This window comes from Petaurus breviceps, unplaced genomic scaffold (genome assembly GCF_028583685.1).
Source record: "Petaurus breviceps papuanus isolate PSGF00001 unplaced genomic scaffold, PetGlider_PUasm1.0 90977, whole genome shotgun sequence".
NCBI classification, from domain to species: Eukaryota; Metazoa; Chordata; class Mammalia; order Diprotodontia; family Petauridae; genus Petaurus; species Petaurus breviceps.
In genome coordinates this window covers 35,476,574-35,501,858 of record NW_027187391.1, presented here as the reverse complement: position 1 = coordinate 35,501,858, position 25,285 = coordinate 35,476,574, and the positions used below count along the sequence as shown (strand labels likewise).

Sequence of the window (25,285 nt, the reverse complement as noted above, 5' to 3'; positions counted from 1 at the left end):
ATGTGAGGGAACATGCAAAGGGAAGAAATGGGCTGATATTAAAATATAATAGATCTGGAATGTGATATGTATCCAAATATCAAGCCTAGCAAAAGTGAAGATGTCAGCCCATTGGGCCTGTCATCATAAACCACTCCATTCTGTCACCAGCTCATAATTCATTAACATTTTAAAAATACATTCTACTTTAATAGGCAGCTAGCACCACTTCCTTGTGCTTATTCTACCAACTTACAGTGGACCATTTATCACTATGGTTAGTAATACTTGGTACTTTGAGTTACTGTAATGATCTTCTTAGGCCTCATTCAAAATCCGATTTCAGTCTAGTACCTAACACCATTAAATGTCACTGGGCAATAAAGCAGATTATGTCTTAATGTTATATGAAAAGTGGCATAGGAAAATGATGGATATTTCCACAGTGACAGGTTGGGAGTAGATGGTGGACTTTTGCAAGATATAACCTAGTATTAAACTTGTTTAAAATAGACTTTATGCTTCCTCAGTCTAAATCTATTAATTTCAAAGTCTGGTATATAGAGATTCATAGTAGTTCAATGTTCGGTTAAGAAATGAGTAGGAAGAATGGAATAAGAAAGATACAAGCATTTATAATATGCTTATTATGTGCTAGGCACTATGCTAAGCACTTTACAGATGTTAACTTATTTGATCCTCACAACATCCCTGAGAGCTAGGTGCTATTATCTTCCCTCTTTTACAATGAGTAGACTGAGGCAAATAGAGGTTAAATGATTGGCCCAGAGTTAAATAGGTGGTAAGTGGCTGAGGCTGGATTTGAACTCAGGTCTTTCTAATTTTAAACTCAGTGCTCTATACACTGAAAAACCTAACTAGCATGACAGAGTTATCCTGGTAATGATGTTGAAGTCAAAGGGAGAACATATGATTTTTGGCCCCCATCTTCCACACCAGATGTATGTGTGTATCTGTGTGTGTCTGTGTGTAAAAAACTGGCATAAACATTGAAAACCTACTCATTACCCAGCTGTGGGAGTCCTCAAAGCATGGGGGGCCAGGGAAAAATCACCCTGTTCTAGATGGATTTGCCCATTGGATCCCCTCCAGCAGCAAATCTGATTCTTTAATGAACAGAATTCTGCCTCAGAGATTGAGGATACTACAGGGAAACCCACAGCAGTGGAAAATGTCCTCTCCTAGTATATGTTCCCTTTCAGCATGAATGAATGCCTGCTGTGTGGGTACAGAAATAGATTATGAGTCTCTTTTAAGCTGAGTAGCTTTCTCAGTTTGGAAGCCAAATGTGCTCCAAATAAATGGCTTACCAAATCAAAGGAACAACATTCAGAATAACACCAGTGACCTATCAGGTCTATCAGCACATCTCTATTCATCCCTATAGGGAGGCACATTGCTCTATGTAGTCTGAAGAAAGATTTGTAACATTGCATCCTAATGTATGTAATTCGATTGCTCTTTCTCACACAGCTTCCCAGAGATCCATCTATAATGGTCAAGTCTTTGCCACATCCTCTCAAGACTCTGCTCCTTGACTATTTATCTTTAGGATTTTGTTAATATGTGTGGAACTGTTAATGTATTATTTTAACATCATTCTTTCTAGGAATTCCAGTCATCTGTTATCAATAGATAGACACACATATACACATATGTCTATGTATAGACATCCCATTTTTTCTCCCTCTGCATGTTTATGTGTGCATATATGTGTATGTATGCATAGATACACATAAAACACATATATTTGCTCCAAGGCCCAATCTCTGACTTTTTGTTGTTGTTGTTTTGTTTTATTGTTGCAATGAACAATACTAGAATTTTTTCCTACCTTTTATTTAATAAAATGTGTGGCCTTCACTAATGTTAACATTATTTCTTATAAAATTAATAAGGCCTTCTGAATTTATCATTTTATCAATTATTTACTCAGTGTATTTTATTGATTATACATAGTATCATCAGAACCAGGCCTAAGTATAATTGTGAAGTAAGGGAAGTTGAACTTTAATCTTATTATGTCTCTATTCTAAGACTCATCCCTTTTCTACCACCCACTGTTTCAACCTTACCTCCTTAGAGAAAAGAATCTAGGCTACTCCTTTTAAGCAGTTCTGATCCCAAAGCTTCTAGATCTATTAAAAAGCCAAAATAAGTATGCCCTGTGTCCTATTCACCTTCCTCATTACCACCAGTAAAAACTACTGACCAATGGCCACCAACAGTCATATAAGCAAAGGAACCCTGGCTTTGATAGTACTTCCTAGGCCACCAACCCTCCTATCAGTTCAGTCTTCATAGCCATCATATGGGTAGGCAAGTTCTATAGAGATAAGGACAAGCTTCCCCAACCACTGCTAACCAACTTCCACATACAGGACAGGTAAGTCAGTGTGACTGAAGAATCAAGGCACACTGCAGTAGAGACATGATAGAGCATGTCTCAGATAAGTCAAAAGACTTTGACCACCAACACTTGTCTAACCCTGATGGAGACAACCTGGCACCCTTAAATTGAGAGCCTTGGGAATAGCAATACCATTATCTACAATGATCATCCTAGGAAGCAAGCCCTATGGAAATACAGCCTGGCATCTGTTCCTGCAGGTGCTATAGCCATATGTTCTGAAGACCAAGCAAAGAAATTTCTTGCCAGAAAAATCTTTGGCACCATCATATGATTCAGAATCAGAAATTTATGTTTTTATCAATTTAAGTGACATTAAAAAAGAGGCATTACCAATCTGCTTTTCACTATACCCCAAGGACCATGGTACCATTCCATCTTATTTGCAGGTAAAACCTTTAATATAAAATTAAAAGGTATAAAACTAGAAAGTAGTCTGGAAGAAACTGTGTATAGAACAACATCTCTCACAATATACCAAGATAAGCTCAAATTGGGTACATGATTTAAACATAAGGAGTGAAATCATAAGCAAGTTAGTGGAGCATGAAAGAAATCACCTTTCTGGTCTATGGATAGGGGAAGAGTTCATGTCCAAACAAACATAGAGAAACTCACAGGAGGTCAAACGGATGATTGATTGCATATTTTTTTAAATGTACAGAAAACCAATGCAAGTAAAATTAGAAGAAAAACAGAAAATGGGGGAAAATGTAAAAAAAATCATTTCTAAAATATATAGAGAACTACATCAAATTTACAAGAATAAGAACTATTCCTTAAGTGATAGTCAAAGAAGATAATAGGCAATTTTCAGAAGAAGTCAAAACTTTCAATAGCCATGTGAAAAAATGTTCTAAATCACTAACAATTGTAGCAATCAAGGTACCACCTCACACTCATCAGATTGACTTAAGATGACAAATGCTGGAGGGAATGTTGGAAAATAGGTAAACTAATTCATTAATTGATAAAATTCTGAACTATTTCAACCATTCTGGAGAATGATGCAAGAACTATTCCTCACGTGGATTTTGTTTTTGTTTACTTTTCAAAGGGTAGGGAAGGGAAAATGGGAAGAGAGAGAATTGGCAAAGGAAAAAAAATAAAATTGAATTGAAAAAAATAACCTTTGATATGTGATTTCTGCCTATTAGTATGTGAATTTCTTGAGAACAGCGACTGTTCTTTTTTTCCATTTGTATGACCAGCACTTACCCCAGTGCTTCACACATAGTAAGCCCTTAATGCTTTATTCACTCAATCAGAGGAATTAATTCGCCAATATATCTCTCTTTCCCTGTAACATATTTTCATTTTTTTTAAGTTTTTGTTTTTGTTTATCTTGTTTGTTTGTTCTTACCAAAGCAATGCCTGTCTCACAGAAATTAGATTAATGTGGGAACATCAAGGTAGTATTTCAAGTCAACAGTGAAGATATTTGAGAATATATAGTCATTTTGGTACCACTACCAAGACACCATGAAGATGTGTATGGGCCAAGGGTGTTTTTTGTTTGTTTGTTTATTTTTTTTTATCAAACATATTTTACTCCTCAGTCCCCTTCACTGTTTTATTGTCTATATCACACACCTTAACTGTAAATGTTCCCCAAGATTCTGGACTAGGTTCACTTAACTTTTCTCTGTATAATTTTTCCCTTAGTAACTATATCAGATCACAATGGTTTACCTCTTATCTCTATGCAGATAATTCCCAGATTTATATACAAATTACCAATATTCCCTGAGTTTCAGTCCCACATTGCCAATTGTCTATTAGATATTTCAAACCATATATCTTAGAGAACTTTTAAACTCTACCTATCTGAATGAGTCCATAATCTGAACTCCTTATATTTTCCCTAAAACTACCTCTCTTCCAAAGTTTTCTATTTGAGTCAATGATACCACCATCTTCCCAGTCTCCCAGATTCATAATCTCGTCATTATTCTCATTCTTCCCACAAAACAGTTTCCAAATTTGGATATTTCTGCTTTCTCAACACTGGCACCAGACTTACTTCAGGCTTTCATCACCTCTTACCTAGATTATTCCAACAATCTTCTAATTATTCTCCCTGTTTCAAATCTTTCATAATTCTACTACATTCTACCCACTACCACCAAAGTAATTTTCCTTAAGTACAAGTTTGATCATACAACTCATACAACTCTAGTGAACTTCTATGGCCCTGAGATGGATTATACTTATTTATACTTTAGTAGTGACCATAGTGACAAAATCTCCAATTCTTGAATTATTCAATATATTGCATGTTTAATCAATACTATTTCACTTAATAATAACCTTCCCAATAGGTTCTACCAAATTTTGCAATCTCCTTCTTAATAGTATAAAAGGAATTATTAACCTTAAATTTTGGAATAATTTCATTAGGTCCAAGTCCACATTATCACTGCACCAAGAGTTGACCTAAAGTCGAAGTAGGACAGTACTACTTATTGCCACTAGGTAGCAGCCAAGAGTCAGAGACAAGTAAGGGTCAGTCACTGGTTTAACAAAGTAGGTAGAGAAAGAAATCTTCATATAGTTATGATTAAACTTTTTTGCCTTTGCAGCCCCAACACTTGGTATAGGACCTAGTACATAACAGACACTTAATTCATGGTTGTCTAATTGAATTGAAATCATACATGAATGTGCATCAGTCAGAAGAAAGTAATAAGGTAAGTGCAAAATGGGAGACAAAAGAGGAAGCGAGGACCAACAGGAATGAAAAAAATAGTGAATGAAGAGGCATGGAGACACATTAGCTAGGAGTACTAAAAATGGTCAGTTTCTGAAATTAAACCATAACCCTTTTATCAGTCAAAGTTAGAATCAGGAAAATCCAGGGGAAACTGTGGCCCAGATCCTGTATACCTCAGTCAGGCTTACAGGACAGAGAGGTAGATGGTCAACAGATTCATTTCACTTAAGTTGGACCTGACTTTATCTCTCTTTAAAGTAACAGAGGTCCAGTGGGTGAGCAGCTATTACATTAAAAGGCCCTTCTCCCAGGTCTTTCCTATTGTACATTGACTTTGCTTCAATTTTTAGGCCTAAAATATACATCTGAAAATAATTTTGTAGCCAATGCTTACTGATGTCTATATAGAGGGGGAGAGGAGGAAGATGGATAAAACACATAGCATGCATTTAACAAATGCTTCTTGGTTGACTGATTGAGTGTGATAAATGGAAAGGGAACCTATCGAAAAATCATTTTGCATATCCCAATGCAAATATCTTGATTGCTCATCTTTAATCTATTTGAAAGTACTTGCAAAGAATGTTTAAGAATTAACTCAGTTGCTGTTGATCATTGTCACATATAAATTATAGTAGACTTCTATAGTTGATGTATGTCCCTTCACTCTAATTTTCCTTGAAACCACCAAATTGCTATGTCCTACTTTTCCTTATTTATTCCTCCAGAGTACTAGCTAGATTGGAAGGGAAATTCTATTACTTCATATTTTTCATATAAAAATCATAAATCCAAAATTTTGGGTCTTTTACAAATAAACTGTTCATGCTTACATTATAGGGAAAAAAAAGCTGGTGATATCATGGGACTAAGAGGAGATGTCACTGCTTGTTTGCCTTGGAACATGCTACTTTCAAGGCAATTAGCAAAATACAAAAAGAAAGCTCTGGAGGAGATGGAAAAAAAATCAATAGCTCTATTTAGGAAATAAACGTCTAAACCAGACTCAGAGAGATGAAATGGACTGCATTATTCCAAAAATTAAAATATAAACATCAGTCCAATAGAAAAAAAAATGTTTGATATGATAAAAGGAAATGCAATTTAATTTCTAGAGCTCTCCTCATTACTATTCCCCCAAAAGAATCATTCATGACATTATAGCAAAGTAGTTTAATGTGACTTATTTCAGTTTGGATACTGCCATTCACACAGGTCTGCAGAGAGGAGTTTTAAAAACTGAGATGGACAAAGAGGAAAAATGTAACTATAAAGAGTATTTGTTTGAACCACATAAAAAAACCTATATACATACATACATACAAGCATACACACATACATTAGAAGTAAGATAATCTACTGAAGGAAATTTCATTTCACTAAGGCGTAATTTTAGATGAAACATTATTGGTAACTCAAAATACCTTTCAAAATGGTATCATAATGAAAGATTACCCCCCCGTTGTCTAAAAAAAGATTATTATTCAGTATGGTAATTTTTTTTTAAAGCAATTGGGGTTAAGTAACTTGCTCAAGGTTACACAGCCAGTTATTTCTGGGTGTTGTGCTGAGTATCTGAGCCCGGATTTGATCCAGGTCATCCCGACACTGGAGCCGGTGCTCTTACTCGTTGAGCCACCTGGCCACCCCTAAGCAATTGGGGTTAAGTAACTTGCTCAAGGTTACACAGCCAGGTGTTTCTGGGTGGGTGCTAAGTGTCTGAGCCCGGGGTTCGATCTCCAGGTCTTCTCAACACTGGAGACGGTGCTCTTACTCGCTGTGCTACCTGGCCTCCCCTCCTTATGGTAATTTTATTATTTATTGGAATCCTTATTGATAAAAACATTTATGAATGCCCATCTCTGAACACCAGTATTCCCAATCATTAGAACTTTGGTTCTCAAATGGAAATCATTAGTGAATAGATAAATTTACAATGAAAGGCCATTGACAAGTTTTCTCCTACCCCATTCTTTTTTGCAAGCCTCTCAATTTCATCCTACATAATCAGGTGCACTATTAGAATTACCTTTCCACCCCTCATCCTACCTCTGTTTCTGAAGCCATAGAGTCGTCATGTAATGGTTCAGACCTGACTCATATTAGGTTGTTCAGGATCAAGAATAGAGTGAAATGAGATTCAGAGAAAATCTATCACTTAACAAAAAAGAAGTTAATCAACATAGCATGGGTAGGATATTCAGCAAGAATATGAATACATCACTGGTTCCAGCACACACTGCTGCAGCCACCACCAACCCAATGCATTTTTTAGTGCATCTTCTGAGAAAGATATGTTGACCCACTCACTGGCGGTACAAAATCATCAAATGTGAGGGGCACTACCTCTTGTCTTTAATTTTTGTACACTAGCAGACAAAGAAGACACCTCAATGGTTCACCCTTTAATCCTTCAGGAACAATCAAATATTGGGGATAGCATCCCTGAAGAGGGAGTCTGGAACACCGTAGAACATATTGCTCCTTAGCAAACCTAAAATGTCTAAGTCAGGAAGGGACACTGCTTTGGTTCTGACCCTTAATAACAATCTGGTCAAGTAGGATCAGGACACAGCCATAAAAGACCAAGATTTTGAAAAAGCAGATTACATCACTTGGTCATTTTTCCATCACAATAAACATGAATTTTTATGTCTGAATTCTCCGTACTGGTGTCTAGATCTCTAACTTTTGCCGCAGTCCTTTGAGCACAGGTGTTCTGAGAGCTTCTGGCTCTTCTCTGGTGTGGCTTCTGGTTTTTATTCACTTGTATCCTAATTTGGATGTAGTTTCTATATTTCTTTGGGCAATTCAATTGGCCTAAATGATGACCTAGATGATTTACAGTTCTAGAGTTAAGATTTTATGCTCTTTTTTTTCTCCCAGAAAGGAATTATCTCTCAGCTTCAGTGACAGCCTAACCCCTGAAGGAGACACAATATTCCTCTTCTCCAACCCTAAACTTTACAGCAGCATCCAGTTAAGTATGTTTCACAAGTTCCTAACAATGGATGTGAGAGAGAATATGGAATAGTCTCAATTGATTTTAATTGAAACAAATCAAAAAAACTGAATTGAATTGAATCAGTGTGTGCAATAAACAAGCAAATCAGTAGATATGGATTCAAGCCTTTGATCAGCTACTAACTAGCTATGTTATCCTAGGATAAATATTTTATTTTTATGAACCTCAGAATCCTCAAGTATAAAATGGGAATAGTAATAACAATAGTTTTTATCTAATAATGATAATGGTGGTATTTTAATACTAATTTTGGTTAACTTATTTTTAAAGTTTATTTCTGAATTTCACATAAATTATTATCTTCTTTAAGTCTGTCAACAACTATGTCAACTTAAGGTGGAAAAAATATTCAGAAATTTGAGGTAATGTTCCTAAGGTCATAAGCTAGCAAATTTGGAATTAAATTTGGAACTCAAATCTTTTGCATATGAAGGTGTTATGGGAATGGGAATTTAAGATCTTCCCTGCCCCTATGCCCTTTAATAGGCTTAAGTAACTCTGGGAACCTTCCTTGATTTGAAAATATATTCTTCCCCCTAATAGGCTGAATGTGGCAGGAGGCTTGTTTTACAGGAATGCCCATGCCTTGATGCTTTGTGATTGGGCAGTGGGACAAGAGGGCTGTGACATTCTCTGATCCAGGAAAAGGCTATATGTACCCTGATGTGAGATTTTGTTCTGGGGCTCACTTTGAGAAGAGTTTTGTGATTTGACCAGATGAGACTCTGGGCAGCCATCAAGCCCCACAGCTTTGAAAACTCAGATGTTGGTGCTTCCCTCTCTGGTAACTGACTAGGTATGGATGTAATGGTCAGACAGCTGGAAGCCTGTCTGCTGATGTTTCTCTGTATTTGTTGTCTGCTTGTAACTTGTTTGTATTCTCTGAAGTTTGGGGTGCTGACCTTTTTCCCCTGAACTAGATAAATGACATATATTTGATTAAAGCAAGATTGTTAACCTAGTTTGAGTTGCTTTCCTTTAGAAAAGCAGATCTAAGAACCTGTGTTGGCACCCACCCTGGGTATGCTAGGGTGCTTGCTGCTACAGAAGGTAGGATTCTTTTCACAATTCTGCTCATATTAAAAGAAAACACTGAAATAATGTATGTTGAAGTGCTTTGAAAATGTATAAAGTGGAATACAAAGGTAAAATATTAGGACTATTATTATTAAGGTAAAGGGCAAAATTCACTAGTCCATAGCTACCAGGGGCCCATTCAGGTCCTTTTATGAATAGAAAACATATTGGCTCTTCACCAGAAATCCAACACGGTAGCTGTTTGTAATGCTTATTATACCTTTTGGCCAAAGATTCCATAATTTCATTCTTCAACTGCGGTAAAACTCTTGGACAGATGCCATCCGTTCCTGAACATTTATCTACATTGAGTTTGTCAATTAAGTCTAGAACTTTTTTTTTTTGCATTTACCACTATCTGATCTATTACTGGTTACTTGTCTTCTTCCTAAAGCAATTTGGGAGCAGAAATCTCCTGAATATCATCTTCAGTTGAAAAAAAAATCAATGTTGGCTTTAGTCCAGTGGTAATACAGAGTTGAAATCATTAGTTGCATTAATAGTCTCACAGACCTGTGGTCCTGAATACTTCTTTTCTGTTTCTTAATGGTTCTTGATATTGTTTAGGAAAGTTCCATTAAATATTTAATTTTAAATGTAGTCCCTTGCTAATCACACCCTCCTCCCCCATTTTGTAGAACTTTTGAGTCTATGACATAGTATATTGGTATGCACAGTGCATTAGAAAACAGACATATTCAAGTCTTGGCTTTGTAATAATTAACTTTGTGATTTGGGGATAATTAACAGCATGTGGGCAAAATTTGGGCAGCTAAAGAGTACAGTGTATAGACCACTGGGACTGGAGTCAGGAAGACCTCAGTTCAAATCCAGTCTCAGACACTTACTAGCTGTGTGACCCTGGGCAAGTCACATAACCTTGTTTGCCTCACTTTTCTCATCTATAAAATGAACTAGAGAAGGAAATCAAAACATTCTAATACAAGGATGGGGAACCTGTGGCCTCATGGCAACACGTGGCCCTCTAAGTCCTCAAGTACAACCCTTTGACTAAATCCAAGCTTCATGAAGTGAGACCACATGTGGCTTCGAGGCTGCAGGTTCCCCACCCCTGCTCTAGTATCTTTTCCAAGAAAATCCTAAATAGTGACACAAAGAGTGGATTATAACTAATCAACTGAACAAAATAGCTGGAGAAGGAAATGGCAAACCACTATGGTATCTTTGCCAAGATAACCCCAAATAAGGTCACAAAGAGTCAGACATGACTAAAAAACAACTGAACAACAAAATGCCAAGATGTGTTGGATGCTGAGTGAAAAAAATAAAACAGGGGCAGCCAGGTAGCACAGCAAGTAAGAGCACTGGCTCCAGTGTTGAGAAGACCTGGAGATCGAATCCCGGGCTCAGACACTTAGCACACACCCAGAAACACCTGGCTGTGTAACCTTGAGCAAGTTACTTAATCCCAATTGCTTAGGGGCCGCCAGGTGGCTCAGCGAGTAAGAACACCGGCTCCAGTGTCAGGATGACCTGGGTGGGGATCAAATCCGGGCTCAGATATTTAGCACCACACCCAGAAATAACTGGCCGTGTAACCTTGAGCAAGTTACTTAACCCCCATTGCTTTAAAAAAAAAATTAAACAATACCCAGTAAGTGCTTAGTAAAGTTTTGTTAAATTGAAACTTTGCCTGTACTTATCTTTTCATGTGCAATACCTGCCCTTATGCCTCAACACACACACACACACACACCCACACACACACACACACACACACACACACACACACACACACCCACACACACACACACATTACTTCCTGCTCCCTACTTACTTCCTGATGTCTGAGCTCAAATCTTAACTTCTTTTTCTTTTTTTTTTTTTGGAGGGGGGAAGGCAAGGCAATTGAGGTTAAGCGACTTGCCCAAGGTCACATAGCTAGTAACTGCATCAAATGTCTGAGGTCAGATTTGAGCTCAGGTCCTCCTGACTCCAGGGCCAGTGTTCTAATCACTGTGCCACCTAACTGCCCTGAAATATTAACTTCCAAATGCCATTTATGAACTCTCATGATACTTTTAGTTTCTTATTGAGTTTTCAAAATCAATCAAAGAAGCATGCATGTAAGACCCACTGAATCAGGACATTTATCAGGTGATGAACATACACTATGATCTGGGTTACCAAAGGCATATTAGAAAGACAGTAGGTTGGTGAGCATTTGGGGAAATACTCAAAGCTTTTAATAATGCCAAACTCTTACCTGCTACAAAACCAATATTTTTGTTTCTGTGGGTATTTTTAACCATTGCAAGTGATTTCCCATCAATGCATTTTTTTTTTTTTTGCTAATTTTGGAAGACTGCAATAGCCATAGAATTAAAGTTGCATATTTACTTTAAAGTATTGTGGTATTTTGGGAATAAGTAAACATATTTCTTATGATTATCCGCATGTAAGAAATAATGTAAGAGACATCAAGGCTCTTTCCCGTCTCTCAAGATGGCAGACAAAAAGCCACCCAAGGAAACGAAGGTCAAAAAGGAAAAAAAAAAAAGAGAACAAAAAGATGTAGCTGAAAAGGTCAAAAAAGCCTCGAAAGCATTGCAGTCAGAACCCAGTCCTGGCCCGAGGGATTGGTAGATACTCCAGGTCTGCAATGTATTCCCGGAGAGCCATGTACAAGCGGAAATACGCTGCCCCAAAAACCCGGATTGAAAGGAAGAAAGAAAAAGTGTCTGCTACTATCTCAAAGCCTGTTGGTGGTGATAAGAATGGAGGAACTCGAGTGGTAAAGATTCGCAAAATGCCTAGGTATTACCCTACTGAGGATGTGCCTAGAAAGCTGCTACCTAAGTCATGGCAAAAAGCCCTTTAGCCAGCATGTGAGGAGACTCCGAGCTAGCATTAAGCCAGGTACTGTTCTGATCATGCTCACTGGCCGCCACAGGGGCAATCGAGTGGTTTTCCTGAAGCAACTGGCTAGTGGCTTGCTACTGGTGACTGGACCTCTGATCATCAACCGTGTTCCTGTGAGAAGGACCCATCAGAAATTTGTTATTGCCACTTCTACCCGGGTTAACCTTTCAGGCGTGAAAATTCCAGATCATCTTTCTGATGCCTACTTCAAGAAGAAGAGGCTCCGTAAACCTAGACACCAAAAAGGAGAGATTTTTGACACAGAAAAAGAGAATACGAGATTACAGAGCAGCGCAAGGCTGATCAGAAAACAGTACACTCTCAGATCCTACCCCGAATCAAGAAAATTCCTCAGCTCCGTGGCTACCTGCATTCTCTCTCTCTAATGGAGTTTATCCTCACAAACTGGTGTTTTAAATGCCTTGCAGAGAACACTTATTAAAATATTTGCAATAGCTAAAAAAAAAGAGAGAGAGAGAGAGACATCAAGAAACCACTAAGTACTTATTGAGTACTTACATTGTGCTAGATGCTCTATATGCTAAGGGAGAGAAACGAAAATGAAATAGTTCCCATCCTTAATGAATTTCTATTCTTGATTTGACCATTCCCACTATCATTCTTTACTATTTCACTTGGAGATATCATCAATTCCCATGGGTTCAATTATCATTACTATGTAGATGTCTCCAAGATATCGACGGATATGGCCCTAGTCTCTCTCCTGAGTGTCCAGTCACAGATTGCTAGCTATCTTTTGGATTTCTCAAACTGGATGGCCTATTCTGACAGTAGGGATTTTCTTTTCTCAGTCTTAAGTAGCTGTGACTTTTAAGGAAGATTATAGTACCTTTCAGGCATTATCAACTGATAAGCAGTTGGTATTGGTGGTAGAGTTGATGACTGGCTAATTAAATACAAGGGTCACATCCCTTAATGGTGTCTGTGGTGAGCTAGGCAGAAAACAAGACCTGTGGTTTGATAGGTACTTCAATTGTCAGAGCTCTGGGATTCTGGTTCCTAGATAGTTTCCACCTTGCTCTGAGGGCAACTAACAGAGCAGACAGGTCACCCTAGCTAAAATAGAAGAACATCGTTAGGGAGATATGGGAGGTGGCACATGCCAGTCAAATGATACTAATACTACCAAGTCTAATATCTTCTTCTCTCCCCTAATCCTTCTTTACCTTTCCAAAATATTTGACACAGTTCATCATAATCTTCTAGATATTTATTTTCTCTCCTTTTTTTTAGTGTGATATTAATTTCTCCTGGTTCTTCTCCTTCAAGTCTTACCATTCCTTAGTCTCCTTTCCTCCCTCTCCATCCATGTCACACCCATTATCCATGGATGTTGGCCAGGGGTCTGACCTGGGTCTATATACTACGTCACTTTATAGTATCATAGCTTTTTAACTGATCTCTTCTCCCTCATTTATGGCCTTTCTTTTTTTTCTTTTGCAATTTTGTCTTTTTCTTATTGTTTTAAAATTTTATTGATTTATTTTAGTTTACAACATTCAGTTCTACAATCTTTTGAGTTCCAAATTTTCTTCCCCTCACTTCGCTCCCCTCTACTCCTCTCCCCAACATAGCATGCTATCTGATATAGGTTCTACATATACATTCACATTAAACATATTTTCACATTAGTCATGTTTCAAAAAAGAATTAAAACCAATTAAATGAACTATGAGAAAGAAGAAAGAAAATAAAACACAGAGAGAGGAAATAGTATGCTTCAATTTGCATTCAGACTCCATAATTCTTTCTCTGGGTGTGGATAGCATTTTCAGTCATGAGTCTTTTGGAGTTGCCTTAGAAACTTGCATTGTTGAGAAGAGCCAAGTCTATCAAAGTTAGTCATCACACAACGTGGCTATAATTGTGTACACTATTCTCCTAGTTCTGCTCCCCTCACTCAGCATCAGTTCATACAAGTTTTTCTAGGTTTTTCTGAAGTCTGTCTGCTCATCATTTCTTATAACACAAAAGTATTCCATCACATTCATATACCTGTAATGATTATGGAATATAAGATCTTCCCTACCCATTAATAGACCTCACTTGCAGTCCATTAAGGGAAGCTTGCTTAGGGGAGACTTACTTGTAGGAAGGCACACCTTTTACTAATTTCTAATTAGGCACTGAGTCAGGAGGGTTTTGATGCCTTATGGTTCTGAGAAGAGTATATGTACCATGAGTTGGTATTTTGCTTTGGGCACTCACTTATGAGAAGAATCTTGTGATTCCCTGGTCAAGATTCTGAGGGGCCATATGTTCAGAACTCCCCAACTACTCAGATGTAAAGGCTCTCTCGATCCAGGGATATATTTAAAGTGTATTGTTGATTCAGGCAGTCAGAGCCCTGTCTGTTGGTCTTTTTTTTCTCTGCTTGTATATTCTTTGAATTCTCTCTGTAGTTTAGGATTCTGACTTTTCCTCTGAACTAGTAAATGTAATTAAAAATGATTGTTGACCGCTTTTTTTTTTCAAATGCTCTATTAACTTCTGGTTTACTTCATTCATTTCTGCCAGATTTTGGGTTACAAATTTTCTCCCCATTTTTCCCCTACCCACCTCCCCAAAATAGAGGTTCCCCCAGGATATCTCCTCCTCCTCCTATTTCCCAATTACATGTAAAATAGTATTAATAATAGTATGTGCACACACACACACACACACACACACACACACCAGAGCAGATATATTGTAGAAGACTGATTATATTTTCCTCCCTCCTATCCCATCTCCTACTTGATCTATTCTCTACTTTGGTCCTGTCCCTTTTCAAAAGTGTGTGCTTCCAACTTCCCACCCCCCAGCCTGCCCTCCCTTCTATCATCACCCTTCTCATCCCCTTCCCCCCTACTCTCCTGTAGGGTGAGATACCCTATTTAGTGTGTATGTAATTCCCTCCCTGAGGCAAATTCAATGAGTATAAGGTTGACCCATTCCCTTATGCTTTCCTGTTCTTCCCCTCCATTGAACCCATTTTCCCTTGCCTCTTCTATATGAGATAGTTTGCCCCATCCTGTCTATTCCCATCTCCTCTCATTATATTCCTCTCTCAACACTTAATTTCACTGTTTAAGTATCATCCCTCCCTATTAAATTGGTCTTGTGCCCTCTATCTGTATATACCTGTAAACATATATATACACATTCACATATTTATTTGTACATCTGTATACCCTCTGATAAAGACTATATGTGTGTGTGTGTGTATTTCTATTCCCTTCAACTATTTTCATATGGAGAAAAGTTTCATCAGTTAAAATTATCAATTTTCCATGTGGGAATGTAAATAGTTCAACTTTGATTTCTTTTCCCTGTTTACCTTCTCATGCTTCTCTTTCTTCTTGTATCTGAATGTCAAATTTTCTATTCAATTCTTCTTTTTTCTTCAAGAATACTTGAAAGTCCTCTATTCCACTGAATGACCATATTTTCCCCTGAAACATGATACTCAGGTTTTCTGGGTAGGTGATTCTTTGTTTTAATTACAGCTCCTTTGACCTCCAGAACATCATATTCCAAGCCCTTTGGTCCCTCAGTGTAGACGCTGCCAGATCTTGAGTTATCCTGATTGTGTTTCCACAATATTGAAATTGTTTCTTCCTGACTGCTTGTAATATTTTATCCTTGATCTGGGAATTTCAGAACCTGGCTATAATATTCCTAGGAGTTTTCTTTTGGGGATCTTTTTCAGGAGGTGATGAGTGGATTCTTTCAACCTCCATTTTGCCTTCTGGTTCTAAAACATAAGGGCAGTTTTCCTTAAGAATTTCTTGGAGGATGATTTCTAGGTTATTTCTTTGATCATGGCTTTCAGGTAGTCCAGTAATTTTTACATTATCCCTCCTGGATCTATTTTCCAGGTCAGTGTTTTTTCCCATGAGATATTTCACATTGCCTTCTATTCTTTCATTTGTTTGGATCTGTTTAACAGCATCTTGATTGCTCATAAAGTCACTCACTTACTTCCCTTTGCTCCATTCTAAATCTGAAGGAATGATTCTCCTCAGTAAGGTTGTGAGATTCTTTTTCCATCTGGCAAATTTGGCTTTTTAAGGCATTCTTCTCCTCATTGCCTTTTTGAGCCTCTTTTGCCATTTGAGTTAGTCTGTTTTTTAAGGTATTATTTTCCTCAGTCAGGCTGTTGACTCTCATTTTGTAATTTTCTTGCATCGTTCTCATTTCTCTTCCCAATTTCTCCTCCACTTCTCTTATCTGCTTTTTAAGGTCTTCTATGTCCTGTAACCAGCTCATATTTTCCTTTGAAGCTTTTGGTGCAGGAGTTCTGACTTCACTGTCTTCTTCCTTTTCCATGCTTTGATCCTTTTTGTCCCCAAAATAGGAGTCTAATGTTGGATTCTTCTGTTTCCTTTGCTTCCTTTGCCTGGTCATGTTGCCACTCAATTACTAGACTTTGGGGCTTTTTGCCACAGTAGGACTCTGCTACCAGAGAGGGGAGCTTCTGTCCCAAACGCTGGGGTTTTCTCAGCTGCCGGAGGTATTAGTTGGGTGCCCTCTCTGAAGCCTCCACACGCTCTGGCAAGCTGGTCACACACCTCAGGACCTCCACCCTAGACTGCAATCTGTATCCAAGCAGGTTAAAGCAAGAGCAATTACCCCTCAGACTGGTCACTTGGTCCCCCTACAGTCTGCAGGCCAGGAGCTGATGCTGAAATGTTGTGGCTGCACCAAGGTATCTCAGCAGATTCCAGCCCTGGGGGCAAAAGCCTAGGCTCTCCCAACTACTGGTCCCAAAGTCCAGACTGCACTGACCTCTCACTTTGTCTTTCTCATCTATGTATTGATTATTCTGGAAAAGGCCACAGCTGCTGGTGATCTGGAGTCCCTCTTACCAGGGGGTGGTGAGGCCGCCCTGGGGCTAAAATCTCGGCTCCCAGAGCGCTGTGCTGGCAGATTCCTGCTGGCCTTCTGGGCTTTCCTCAGTGGGAGGGTAGCTTCTCTGTGTCATTTTGTGGGTTCTGTAGCTCCAAAGTTTGTTCAGAGCCCCCTTTTACATGAATTGGGGAAGGTGGAAGCCTGAGCCCTCAGAGGTCTTGTTTCTACTCCACCATCTTGACTCCCAATTGTTGACCCCTTAAACAGATATCTTTCCTAGTAAAGCAGATCTAAGAAACTGTGCTAGCAATCATCCTGGGTATGTCAGTGTGGTTGCCACTATAATACCGCAGCTTATTCAGTCATTCTCCAATTGATGAGCATCAAGTCCCTTCCTCCACTTAACTGCCAAAGTGATTTTCCTAATTTGCAGGTCTACCCATGCCATCTCCCTCCCCAAAACATTCAACCAATTTCAGTGACCCCCTATTATCTCCAGGATTAAATCCAAATTATTTTGTTTTTCATATAATGGTCTTCATTACTTAGCTCTTTTTTTATTTTTAGTCTTGTCTTCTACTTACTCTTTTTCATACACCCAACATTGCAAATACACTTAACCTACTTGTTGTTCCTCACATATCAATCCATAGATCTCATCTCTATGCCTTTGTCCCCACTAGTTTGTCTTCCTTCAAGAATCAATTCAAGGGGTAGCCAGGTAGCACAGCAAGTAAGAGCACTGGCTCCAGTGTTGAGAAGACCTGGAGATCGAATCCCGGGCTCAGACACTTATCACCCACCCAGAAACACCTGGCCGTGTAACCTTGAGCAAGTTATTTAACCCCAATTGCTTAGGGGCAACCAGGTGGCTCAGTGAGTAAGAGCACCAGCTCCAGTGTCGGGATGACCTGGATCAAATCTGGGCTCAGATACTCAGCACCACACCCAGAAATAACTGGCTGGGTAACCTTGAGCAAGTTGCTTAACCCCAATTGCTTAAAAAAAAAAAGAATCAATTCAACTTCTACCTTCAGTGGGAAAGCTTTCCAAGTCTTCCTAGGTCCTAGTATCTTTCATCTTCTCTGCATATAGTTTATATGCACCTACGTAATTTAATGCTGTCTCTCCCACTGGAGTATAAATTCTTTGAGGGCAGTGATTGTGTTTTGATTTTTTCTTTGCAACTCAGAGTTTGTCATAAAGATTAATACACAATAAGTGCTTAATAAAAGTTCATTATTTGACTGAAATCATATCTAGTCAAGGTAGAAAACATGTTGATATTTGAGTAATTTTGAAGTACTTGCAAAGTTATTTTGAGGATGAGGTGGCTGTCACTCCCTGGAGGGATTAATGCCACTCTTTTGAAAGTTTAGTGAATGAAACTTAATTTTATAAATTTGAATCAGGTCCTGGTATATTTTAAAAATGAGAACTGTATCAAGTAGATTTGCTGCAAAGATTTTCTTTTCAGAGAAATCAATCCCAATAGTCCAGGTAAAAGATAATGAAGGCTTGAAGTAAGATGATTACCTTGTTAGTGAAGAGACTGAAATATACAAGGATTTTTTTTTTGAGGAAGAATGGAAAAGACTTGGCAAGTGATTAGGAGTAGAGAATGAGGGGAATGGGGAAGTTTGTGTTTGACTGTAAGTTTGGGTGTGAACCTGAGCAACTGAAAGGATAGTGCTACCCTCAGCAAAAATATGGAAGTCAGAAAGAGGAGAATGTTGGGGAAAAAACATAATGAGTTCCATATTTACACAACTTGAGTTTGAGAGGAATAAAAGTCATTTGAAAAATGTATGGTTTGAACTGAGTCTTGAAGGTAGCCAAGGAAGCCAAGAGATGGAGGTAAAAATGGAGACCATACCAAGCATAGAGAGTAATTCATAAGAAATGGAGTGTTTTATGTGAAGAAGAGCAAATAGGTAAGTGTTACTTGACTTGAGAATGCTTAGAGGAGAATAAAGTAATTGAAAGCCTGAAAAGATATAGGAAAAAGCCAGGACTTAAACTGAGTAAGAGGATAATGAGGTCAGACTTGCGCTTTAAGAAAGTCAATTAGGCAGCTGGATAGGTAATCAACACTTTTACCAGAATTAAACAATTAAGTCAAAATTGCATTCTAAATAGATTTTAACCCCATAATGTTACACATTCATCTCACTTTAGGCATCATTCCCAAAGTATTAATTGCATGATTTTATACTGTTTTTTTCTTTATATATAATGACTTTATATACCAAAGACTTAAAACTCAAAAACTCATTGTCATTTAACAATCATCTGAACAATTAAAATAGACAAAAGAGTACTTATTTACGTCAATCCTATTTTCTACTGAAATGCATTTCCAAATAACTAAAAAAAGGTAAATAAGCAAAAACAACCAAAATTACCTATTTTCATGTTTCCCAATGTTGGCATTCCATTCTGTTTGCATTCAAAACCCCAGAACAGAGTTTTTGACAGCTGCATTTCACCAGAGTTTATCATTAATAGATTCACAACCCAGATCAATTTGTAATGGACTGTCTCTAATTGTCACCAGCTAAAATATCAAACCCAATACATACTTCAATTTAAATTGCTCATGCTTATATTTGTTCCATGACTCCAGCTCCCTTTTCAAAATCCATACCAGGATCTCTGAAGTAAAGCTCAAAAATCATTTGACATTTTCACTTCTCAGCCTCCCCACCCCCAACTTGCTGGAAAGGAATTGTGATTTTAAGTCACATCTCCTACCAGTTTTAAATGGGTAGATACTCTGAATCTGCAATAACTTGCAAATGTTTCGTAATGCAGACTATGTTATTACTGTATTTCTCATGCTAGGTCTATAATATTTACTTTTACCACATTCCTATTGATTTCTAAGCCTGAAAAATTTTTGCTTCTAAATAAAGTTTCATGTGTTTCAATTGTATTGTTTGTTTTAGTTTTCTTTTTCCCACTCTTTTTGTCTCTTTTCAATTTAGTGCACTTTTTACATATTTGACTTTTTAATCCTTTCAAAATGTGTTCTTTTCTCTTTAGGTACTAAGATAAATGCAATTAGAGGTATGCAAAATTCCTTCAATTTGTCCAACAAGTGGATCCATTCAATTCATTTAATTAGATTGGTTCCTGTAGGCAATCAAAACTTTTCCCACTAAAAGTGAAGTATTGATTTATATAAAATTCCTTTTTAAGCAGCAATAGCTGCTAAAAGTGAGGAATTAAACACTTTTCAGTGATAAACAGAGTTGGTAAAGAATTTTTAAGAAATCCTGTTCCTACAATTTCCATGAAGGAAAATGAAGAAATAATACCGGTTGCAAATATTTGGAACTTTTAATTTCTAATTTTAAAATCAGAAGTAAATCCAGAGATATATACTTCACTATGAAATTTAGTTTTTGCTCCTATTATCATTTACATGAACTTTCCCTGAACCTTTATTCTTTAAATCAAATAGAGAACATCTCTGCTCAGTTTGGGAAATTTTATTTTCTTTTTGAATTGTCTCAAAATGTCATACCTTATATTTTAAAGGCTAATTATATACACCTGAGAGAGAGAAAAAAAAAATATACTCCAGTTAACATTATACAATACTGATTAGTCTTTTCTGGGATCCACTCCAAACTTAGCTTTAACAGGCTCTCAGTCCTAATTTTTAGGTTCAAGTTTTTTTCCTTCCTTTTCGTTTTTTAAAGCCATAGAGATTTAACTTTTACATCCAGTTATTTCCGCCTTTCCCAAAAGATGAAAATGCGGTGGCTCAATTTCAGTTCCTATATCTAATCTAAGGAAAACCCTTTTTTATAGTTACACAGAAAATGGGGTTAACATGATAGTCATTCAACTGCTAGGAATTGGTTGTAATTTACAGATCATTTAAATATATTTTCTTTCCTAAAGCCAAGCAAGTAGCGGACAAATAAGTATCCTGTTTCATTCTGGAACTTAGTTGGGATGTGCCTTGTTGACACAGAACAATACATATACAACATAAAACAGACCCTAATGACTTTGTGAAGAAGCAAGATGAACCAGTAATAGACATATCAGGGAAACAGACACCAGCAATTGCAGGACCAGAAAGGAAGGAGGGGATGAGGGGAGTTAGGAAAAAATAATCGCTAGAAACCAAAATAATCCCTCACTAGGAGAGAATTATCAGAAAGAACCCTCCAATTCACAGTCAGATCATAAGGAGGTATTTAATAAAACTTCCTCAAAGCAAGAGTCAGAATAGGACTGAGTATGAAGGCATAGATATGGAAATATAAGAGCCAAAACTGACTTCAGGTTTTTACTGGTAGATCATTGTCACCATGTGGAAAAAGAGGAAAATGATATGATAAATGTATAGAGCTGAAAATCAAGATCTTCATTTTTGGACATATTAAGTTTTTGAGGTTCTGGCAGGATATCCAAATAGAGGTGTCAGGTAGTGAATCAGAGATCTAGGTTTGGATGCTTAGCAAAGAAATTGCAATGAGACATAAGGACTTGGAATAACTAACTGATGAAGAGCCAATAGTCAAAATTGTGGGAAGGGATGCAAAAAAAAACAAAGGAGAAAGGATAGATAGCAAGGGCGGAGGCAAGAGTAGCACCTTGGGAAATAACTACATCAAGTGAGTGAAAGAGGAGATCTTGAAGGAGAAAGAGGAGTGATCAGAGTTTTAAGAGGAGAATCCATTGAATGACACATCACAAAAGAAATATCATATACTTACTTTATATTATAGTTATTTCCACTACTAGAATCCTACTCTGAAACCACATCATAGCATAGGCGTGTCTGCCTACTATGCTAGGCCAGCATAGCATAAACTTTGAGAGGTGCGAACAATCTGTAAAGACAGTGAGTATGGCCTGGCAACAGAGGAAATATGTATCTATTTAATTCACAGACTAATTAATTCCAGAGAGGCTCACCACTAGCATTTTTATTTATTTATTTTGCCTTTTTGGAGGGGGGAGAATAGGGCAATTGGGATTAAGTGACTTGACCAAGGTCACACGGCTAGTTTTTGTGTGTGTGTGTGTGTCAAGTGTCTGAGGCTGGATCGGAACCCAGGTCCTCCTGACTCCAGGGCTGGCATTCTACTGCTCTACTCACTGCACCACCTAGCCGCCCCTCATCACTAGCATTTTAGCCATTAGGTATTCATTTTCTTGGGTCCATTAAAATTACTAGAACATGGAGGTGTCCCAACCTACATTACTAAGGAAAGTACCTTTACCAATAAAATCATATTTTTTAAAAGTGTTTTGTTTTTTTTGTTTATAACTTATCTCCTTTAGGACAGCTAGGTTGCACAGTCAATAGAGTGCTAATCCTGGAGTCAGGAACACCTGAGTTCAAATCCAGCCTCAGACACCTTCTTTCTGTGTGATGTTTAAACTCTATCCATCTCAGTTTCTGCAATTGTAAAATGACAATAATGGTACCTATCTCACAAGGTTACTTTGAGAATCAAGTGATATAATATTTGTAAGCACTTAGTATATTGCCTGGTACATAACAGGTGCCTAATATTATTAGGTTTGGATATTACTAGATAATTACCTGGTTATAACAGGTACCTAATATTATTCCTAAACTTGATGATCTTGGAAAAAATATAAAGACCTGGACAAAATAGTGAAAAATGAAATGAGCAGAACTAAGAGAACATTGTACACATAACAGAAATATTGTTTTAAGAATGACTTTGAGAGAAAAAGTCATTTTGGCTATTATAATTACCTTTATTTAGCTTCAAAATCAGCTTCAAAAGACGTATGAAGGAAAATACTATCTGTATCCAGAGAAAGGATAAATAGAAATACGTATAGAATGATTTTACATATCTATCTGTCTATTTCTATCTATCTATCTATCTGTCTGTCTGTCTGTCCATATTTGTATCTAATGGTAGCCATCTCTAGGATGGAGGGAAAGGGATGGGAAATAAAAGAAAAAATAAGAAAAATGTGCATGATAATTACATATACATATATATATATATTTAAATGGAAAAATAAATCCTACATAATAAATTTACAGTTTCATGAGTAATCTTTTTAAATTATACTATGCTATTGAAATGCATGTTTTATCCCATAAATTGAAAAAAAATTAAATAAAAGTTTTTAAAATGTTCCTTTTTCCTTCATTTCCTTTTGTGGATTACAAAATTCCTTAGGTAAGGGGCTATAGGTTGCTCATTTTTACATCTTCCACAATACCTAACATAATTTTGCATACAGTGGGTACCCAATAATATGTACTAAATCATCAAATAAAGATGTGATTAGGCATATCAATAAGAATCTTCAAAATGGGTATGCGATTCTGTTTGTGTAGGACCCTGGGTCTATAATTCCGTTAGCATGGAGAACTAACTCTTTCTATCAATGCAGTTCACCACCTATTCCCTAGCACAATTGTAGAGGTATCTAGGACAATAACAAGTTTTGTAACTCATCCAGGATCACAAAAAATCAATATCTATTATAAGAAAGACTTGAACTTATTCTTTTTTTTTCCCTGTCTTTAAGGTCAGCACTGTATCTACTACATCAGGAGAAGGTGCATCTGATAATGCACTGTCAAAAATGTCTCCAATTATTCTATCATTGGTTTGTATCTTAAAATCTAAGAGAATAAATCATTCTCTGAAAGCTAAAATGGTAGACAAATTGGATTTTCTTCAAGAAATGATATCAGAATTATGAGTAACTAACTAATGTTATAGTTTATATAGCTGCCTACACTACAAGTATTCACTGAAAACTTAATTTAATGAATGAAATTATAGTTAGAGTAAGCACACTCCACTCTGGTTTATTCTATCCTTTATATAGATCTCATAGTTAAATCCCCTTGGACTTGTCCTGAATGAATGTTTGGCATAATGACCTTCCTAAAACATATTAAATGAATCCATTTATCATCTTCTTTTCTGATTTTTCTTTTCCTTATTCCTGACTATGCAAAATGATCTCAACATAATCCCTCTTATTTTGAGGCAACACTGACTCTTACTCATGTAGGACCTGGAAGTTCAGGGGAGGATGGATATTGTTTAGTTAAAAATCTTCATTTTTGAAGATTTGAGGAAAATGAAGAAATGAGGAAAATTAACTACCACATTGTCCAAAGTGGTTAAGTCACTTTCCTAAGATTATGGATTTAAGAAGTAGCAGAACAAGGTTTGATTCAAACTCCCTCTGATTCCAAATTCAAGACATTTCCATTCTGCCATGAAACCTATGGTAAGGTTTCTTATACAGACACTGGCTTATTTCCAAAGTAGCCAATCCCAGTATAAAGAAAGCTTGAATTCAAATTTATATATCTATTTCTAGGTATATATACACATAAACACATATGCAAATATATAATTTAAATATAAAAACTACAATAGGTTGCAAAGTTACTACAACAATATATATATTTTTTAATTTAAATGCTTTCTCTGATTTCATTGTTCTTAAAATTCACTATTACAGGGTACTTTTTTCATTAACTTATTTTTTTATTCAATAAAAGAATTTTAAAATTCACTTCATTCCCCCCTTAAATTCTATACTAAGCTTTGTTCAGACAACTGAAATGTGCTTAGCTAAAATTAGGCCTGGAATCTGTTTCTATCAAACAGAACTATAGGGGCTCTAATCCAGTGATGTCCAAATTCTTTTGATATCACAAAAAATAAAATAAAAAGACCATATACCCCAGTATGTGTATATATGCTTATTTATAGGGAAGTAAAGAGAGAAAGGGGAAGGAAAGGGAAAAGGAATAAGCATTTATATGACATTTTATATGAGCCAGTGCTAAGTGCTTTTCAAATATCTCATTTGGTTTTCACAATAACCTTGCAAAGAGGGTAATATTTTTCCCCTCTTATAGTTGAGGAAAATGAGGCAAAGAGGTTAAAGTAACTTTCTCAGGGCACACAGCTAGTTAGTGGCTGAAGCTAAATTTAAATTCTGTTTTACCTGACTCATGGCCAATAGTTTTTTTATTATTTTTATTAATATATAATATACATTAATATATAATAATATATTATTAATATATAGATCATATACATGTATTACTTGCTATGTGTGGCTAGGTGGTAACATGGATAGAGTGCTGGACCTGGAAGACTCATCTTCCTGAGTTTGAATCCAGCCTTAGACACGTACTATCTGTGTGACCCTGGGCAAATCATTTAACCTTATTTGCCTTAGTTTCTTCATCTATAAAATGGGCTATCTCAAAGTAACCTTGTGAGATAGGTAGCATTATTGTCATTTTACAGTTGTGGATAGAGGTTATAAAGAA

At 36.9% G+C, this 25,285-nt stretch overlaps 1 long non-coding RNA gene across 1 annotated transcript; it reads left to right on the top strand.

The window, feature by feature from the left end:
- Positions 1-11,913: 11,913 nt before the first annotated feature.
- LOC138153246 (uncharacterized) lies at positions 11,914-12,455 on the top strand. Its single transcript, XR_011166317.1, has 2 exons — positions 11,914-12,045; positions 12,176-12,455. It is a non-coding gene; the product is annotated as an uncharacterized lncRNA (long non-coding RNA).
- The last annotated feature ends 12,830 nt before the right edge of the window (positions 12,456-25,285 follow it).